Raw genomic sequence first — 7,056 nt, 5'->3', positions numbered from 1 at the left:
TAAATTGACAATGTGCTATCACTATCTGAGGAATGTCACATAACATTATACACCTTTGAATTCCAGAATATCTGTTGAGGTATTTCTCTAGGAGTCAGGTGTGTGACAGTAGAAAGTTTAATATTCCCAAAGCTGACACTTTCTTCCTTCCTTCCTGACCCCAGATGTGAATGAATGTGAAAGTGGAAGCCACGACTGTCACAGCTTGGCCTCCTGTTTCAACAGCCCCGGCTCTTTCCAATGTGTGTGTGAGGCTGGTTACACTGGAGATGGGAGGAACTGTACAGGTAAATGACAGTAGACATATTCAATGAAAAATAGCCCAATTCTGGCTTTAGTTATGGAATTTTCTTCATATTTTGAGAATCAGGGTGTCTGATTGCGCATGCAATTTTTGTCTCTTGCTAAATATATGAATCATTAATTATTGTTTGAAGGTTCTTTCAAACTGAAATTCAATTCAGACGTAACCAATCGCAATGGGAGTAACTGAGACACTGTGAGAAAGTAATTAGCAATAACTATAAAATGTTAGTGAGGAGCTGTATTCTAAATCTTCACATATGTGCGAGTACATCAAAAGAGATCCCATATGCAAAATGTATACTAAGGCTAAAATAGAGGCTGTGAAGCTGAGTAGTCAGCTCATTAACAATTCTATAAGTTCAAAGTTGCAAAATAAATTGACAATTTAGCTATCACTGTCTGAAGAAGTCCTATAACATTTATAATTCGGGAACTGCTATTTGAGTTGGGATCTTGAGAAACTGAGTAAGAAGTTGATAGGGGGCTCTACATTAATGTAAGTTCACAATTGGAAAATAATTTGTTCAATGTATGTTTCTCCAATCACCAATGATTATCAATGAGTCTGTGTCCCTGTCCAGTTGTCTCTCACTGTCCATTCCTGAGGCTGCTTTCCCTTATTCTGTTACAACTCCCTTCCTTGTCCCTCATTGAATTATCCATTCTTACTGGATAGCATCAACAGTGAGTGACACCATGGAATGATTGTCCAAGAGAAGATTACAACAAGAGTCCAGTTCTACTTTGTCACAATTCACAATGCAAATTTTCAATCAAATCATTATGGTTAGAAGAGATTAATTTGTGATTTTACCACTTCCTAGCCCAGGACCTCTGTAGGAAATTGTAAACTTTCAAATGACTATCAAATTGGATAGAAGAGGGAAGGAAGTTGGTCAAAGCGCGTGGTAGAAAAACCTAACACTTGCAGAGGTTTGGATTATTATTTCACCTGCAATTTTGCCCAACCATCTCACATGATGTAATGTCCTCTATGATCCCACCCGCTATCACAGGTCTCACTGACACTTGGTCTAACTCAGGCATGGAAAGTGACTCACTGGGTCATGTGTTGCATTGTGATGTTATGATGTTATATTATATCCCATGGGGGGGTTGGGGCAGTGAGGATTTATTGTCCTCATTTTCTCAGTATGAAGAATCCTGTTTTCCCATATTGACACAGAGCCCAGATGGGGTGGGAAGTGGGATAGGTCACCACTGTCCCAGCAGCTGCTGATTTAAGATGGTTGAGGCCTGGGTGGGTGCAATCGGCTAATGAGCTGTGAGACTGGAATCAGCTTCTAAACCATTGCACTACATCACACAGTTCTCTTCAAGAGTAGAGTGAAAATATGTCAAAAAGGATCTAACATTTGGAAATGTCAACACTTAAAACATCAGGATCTGTGCCTGTTGAAGGAGTACACTTAATTTACTTATCCCTATCCTCCGATTAATTAAGGATATTTTCCAATAAACAGATGGTTCAAGGATGTAAGAAAAAAGTTTGATATTCATAAAGATGGGGATTTTCCAATCATCTCTTTTCTTCTGAACCCCAGATGTGAATGAATGTGAAAGTGGAAGCCACGACTGTCACAGCTCGGCCTCCTGTTTCAACAGCCCCGGCTCTTTTCAATGTGTGTGTGAGGCTGGCTACACTGGGGATGGGAGGAACTGTACAGGTAACTGGCAGTGTATCTGACCAATGAAAAATGTGCCCAATTCTGGCTTTCTTCGTAGGATTTTCTTTACTTTTCCAAGTAATTTGAAGGTCCTATCTGCCTGAAATGCAAATCTAGTGCACAGTTGTTGCTCCCTGTGACATAACTGCTTAGAGAGGAAGCAACAGCCAGGGAGTAATTAGCGATAACTATAAAGCGATATGGAGGTGCTGTTGTTCGACTGGACAAAGGTAAAAATCTCACACCATCAGGTTATAGTTGAACAGGTTTATTTGGAAGCAAAGCTTTTGGAGTGCTGCTCCTGCTGTGGAGCAGGATCATAAGACAGAATTTATAGCAAAAGATTACAGTGTCATGCAACTGAAATGATATATTGAACAAACCTCGATTATTGTTAAGTTTTTCATCTTTTAGAATGGGTTGCTGGTTTCAGTTCATTAATATGTAAATCCCAGGGCTTCTTTTAACATTTTATAAATTCCTACTTTGGAAATAGAACCAGTCTGACTCAAGACTGGGATACAGAGAGTCTCTAATCTCACATCTTTAAAACATTGTCTGAGCTGAGATGTCACCTGTTTTTATAATAAATCCTTAAGTTATCTCAAGGATGTGCTTAAAAGAAGTCCTGGGATTTACATTTTAATGAACCAAAACTTTCAACCCATTCTATTGTTGAAAGACTTAACAGCAATCTAGGTTTGTTCGATATATCATTCCAGTTGTATGACACTGTAATCCTTTGCTATAAATTCTGTGTCTTATGATCTTATACTCCACAACCACCTCATGAAGGAGCAGTTCTCCAAAAGCTAGTGCTTCCAAACAAACCTATTGGACTATAACCTGGGGTTGTGTGAGTTTTTGTAACTATGAAGTGATAGAGAGTGAGGAGCTCTGTCTAAACGTTGAAGCATATCTGAGCACATCAAAAAAGATCTCAGATACAAACTGTAAACTTTGACTGCATCAGGAAACTGGGAACCTGACCAATTAGTTCATCAAACAAATTGACCAGTATCACTACAAAAATGCCCCAGAATATATAACTCCTTCCAGTTCCAGAATATCCATTGACGGATTTCTTGAATAGTCGGGTGGTTCAGTCCTAGATCTTCATCTGTTTCAGCAGAAAGGTTAAAATTCACAAAACTGACAATCTTCCAATGATCTCTTCCCTTTCTGAACCTCAGATGTGAATGAATGTGAAATTGGAAGCCATGACTGTCACAGCTCGGCCTCCTGTTTCAACAGCCCCGGCTCTTTCCGATGTGTGTGTGAGGCTGGCTACACTGGGGATGGGAGGAACTGTACAGGTAAATATTATTGAATCTTTATCTTTATTCTTCTGATAGTTGTTGCAATTTGTGTCCACACTCCTGGTTGCCAGTTTCTAGCCTGGAATGGAGATCTTTCAAATCTCTTGGTTGAAGCGATGTAATTTTAACTGCCTGAACCAGCTGAATCACATGGGCAATTCCTTTTATAGTGATCACTAAAGAATGTTGGATGTTTGTTAAATCCCTGAGTTTGTGTGTGAATGTGCCAAATCTGATTCTGGATTCAAATTGCATCATTGGATGGTATGGTGGCTCAGTGGTTAGCACTGCTACCTCACAGTGCCAGGGATCCAGCCTCGGGCTACTGTCTGTGTGGTGTTTGCACATTCTCCCTGCGTCTATGTGGGTTTGCTCCAGTTTCCTCCCACAGTCCAAAGATGTGCAGGTTAGGTGAATTGGCCATGCTAAAATGTCCATTAGTATTCAGGGATGTGTAGGTTAGGTGCATTAGTCAGGGGAAATGTAAAGTAATAGGATAGGGGAATGGGTCTGGATGGGTTACCCTTTGGATTGTCAGTGTGGATTTGTTGGGCCAAATGGCCTGTTTCCACACGGTAGGGGGTTCTATGATGATTCCATGATTTCTATGTTGCTGCATCCTAATGCGGGGAATCAGAGTACCATGTTCATGTAGAATTCAAGCCTTCATGTTCTACCAAAGTTGGAAAATGAACCGGCCCCAAGTCGGCAAGCCATCTGTATCCTATTGCTTCACATTGTCCCTCCACTTGCTACTTACCATAAAACAGTACCTTATCACATTATTCATTTGTTGTGGGACAGTTTTACATGAGGCCAATGCTGCCCTCATATGGAAGCTAAATGTGTTCACCATGGCCAGGAAAGGATATTGTGTGATCTTATTGCACCCTCGTCCAGAATATCTGTCAGATATTGGTGGATCTCTAGAGATTTGCAAATTCCAGAGGGCGGTACGGTATTCAGTGGTTAGCAGTACTGCCTCTCAGCGCTAGGGACCCGGGTACGATTCCAGCTTCGGGCAACTACATGGAGTTTGAACATTCTCCCTGTGTCTGTGTGGGTTTCCTCCAGGTGCTCTGGTTTCCTCCCACAATCCAAAGATGTGCAGGTCAGGGTGAATTGGCTGTGCTAAATTGCCCATAGTGTTCAGGGATATGTAGGTTAGGCGCGCATTAGTCATGGGAAATGTAGAGTAATCAGGTAGGGGAATGGGCCTGGGTGGGTTATTCTTCGGAGGGTCGGTATGGACTTGTCAGACCAAATGGCCTGTGTCCACACTCTAGGGATTCTATGATATGAGAGCAGCAAAGGAAATTGGTGAAATATCCAGAGTAGGAACAGGCAAAAATTGTGTAGTTCGGAATATTTTTCATCTGGTCTGTGAATGTGTCAAAATCATCCACATTCATTTCCGTCGGCAGTGATTGATGTGTGTTTAATCTGTTATTCTGTTAAGTATTCCAGTAGTGTTACATTCATTGAATTCTTCTTTCATTTGTCTGTACTTTAATGATAGAGTATGAATAAAATATATTTTGCTTCAAGCCTGGTAATTTGATTAATCAAATTACATGCGGAGTGCAACACTTACACTTGCTTAAAAATAAGAGAAAGTTAGGGTCTAGGCTAACTTCTGGCAATATTTTGAGGGGATTTGGTCTGGTCCATAACAATGTCCAGTTGCCTCTCACCGCCCCTTGAGAAGCTGGTTATCTTTACCCAGTTACAGCTTCAGTCCTAACACTTCATTGAATTTTCCATTCTCAGTGGCAAGATTGGACAATGTCTGACAGCAGGCTGATGTTTCCAAGGTGTCTGAGAACACAGTCCATTTTAGCTCAAATTCAAAACTAATGTGTAAACTTTGAACATTTCACAGTAGTTTGAAGTGGTTATTCTATGAGGTTAGCCAGCCCTCACCAGAATCTCTCTCAAAGCTGTGAAGAAAAAAATGATGAAATATCCAAGGGTAGAAAACAGCAAAAAATTACATGGTATGATTATTTTTCAATGGGCTTGTGAATGTGTCTGAATTACCCACACTCATTTCCATCTGCAGTGATTGACGTGTGCCTGAGCAATCCGTGTGGAGCCAATGCCTCCTGTATCCAGCAGGACGGAAGCTTCAGATGCTCCTGTGGGACTGGCTACACCTGGAATGGATCTGTCTGTACAGGTGTGTGATGGGGATCAGTGAACCCAGTGGGGAATGACCTGAACACACTGCTTCCAAAGCAGACTGGAGACCTTATCACATTCCAAATCCAGATGGGGGGAGGGGTGAGTTCAAGGTGTAATATCCAGAATGTGTCAGTAGGGAGCACTCTCATCATGATCTGTCAAACTGTTAAAAGACCTATGAATCATTCCTGTCCTACACACATTTCTCAAGAAGGGGAGTATGAATGTACACTTATAATAATCAAACAATTTGAATGTTCTCACTCACAAAAGGACAGGAAAGTGGCTGCATTTTCTCCTCCCTATTCCAGAACCTCTGTTGAAAATTGTTCTCTGAGAGCTATGTGATTCAAGCATAAATGAGTTTCTACACAGAAAGTTCCAGATTCACAAAGCTGGGAACCTCCAGTGAATTCTTTCTCTTTTTCTAACTCCCAGATGTGAATGAATGTGAAAGTGGAGGCCACGACTGTCACAGCTCGGCCTCCTGTTTCAACAGCCCTGGCTCTTTCCAATGTGTGTGTGAGGCTGGTTACACTGGGGATGGGAGGATGTGTGCAGGTAACTGATACAACATGATGTGTTAAGTCACCTGAAGTTCATATTCTCTTATTGTTTGACTCCCCAATATCTATAAGTTTCTTTCAGCCTGGAAATGGAATTAGTTCCAGATCCTCTTCATCAATGTCACTCAGCTGATCACAGATGTGATCACCAGAAACATTGTCAGGATCTCCTCAGGGATCACTAAGATGGTGGTGAATGTGGAGGCTTGTGCAATTCTGACCTTTTGTGAAACTGTGTCAGATTGGCAATAGCACAGGATCTTCTGTTGTGTTGGAATCTTGGGAAACTGAATAAGAAATTTGTTAGGGAGCTCTACATTGACGTAAGTTCACAGTTGGATAATAAATTGTAACTTTCTCCAATGACAACATTATCAATGGTTATAAACCAGTTTTATATCCTATTGTCTAAGTCCTGTTGTCTGTCACTGTCCAATCCCGAAGCTGATCACCCTTACACAGTATGACTCCACTCCACGTCCTTCATTGAACTGTCCACTCTGGATGAGGCAGCTTTAACACCAAGTGACAGCGTGGACTGATCTTCCAAGAGAGCATTAAGACAAGAGTCCAAATCGACTCTACCACAGTTCACTATGCAAATTTTCAATCAGGTCACCATTGTGGCTGGACAGACTGCCCAAAATAATTGATTTATGATGAACTTCACTAAACTGGCCATAAGTTAAAACATGCTGGGAAATGGAAGGCAGCCTTTACTGAAGTGAGTGTGTCAATCTACATGCTGCAGAATCCAGACAGGCTGTGGCTGCCCACAGATGATTTGCAAGTAAACCTGACCCTGCAATACACACCTGAAATTGGATTTGAATACGACAATGGAATGTTGCCCTCGGGACGATCAGGAGCATTGTGTTATTTGGCAGACATGGAGGCGCCTAGCACCCTTATTTGGAGGAGGCTATGTGCACCCAGCACCTACGGTAGTGTCCACCCTGTCAGCAACAAGCCAACCCCTGGTTGGGTCTGATC

The sequence above is a fragment of the Chiloscyllium plagiosum genome, unplaced genomic scaffold (assembly GCF_037043375.1).
Source record: "Chiloscyllium plagiosum isolate Xiang-an unplaced genomic scaffold, Cpla_swu_hap1 HiC_scaffold_19, whole genome shotgun sequence".
In the NCBI taxonomy this organism is placed as follows: domain Eukaryota; kingdom Metazoa; phylum Chordata; class Chondrichthyes; order Orectolobiformes; family Hemiscylliidae; genus Chiloscyllium; species Chiloscyllium plagiosum.
The sequence above is the reverse complement of the archived record's forward strand: the minus strand, read 5'-3'. Positions refer to the sequence as shown.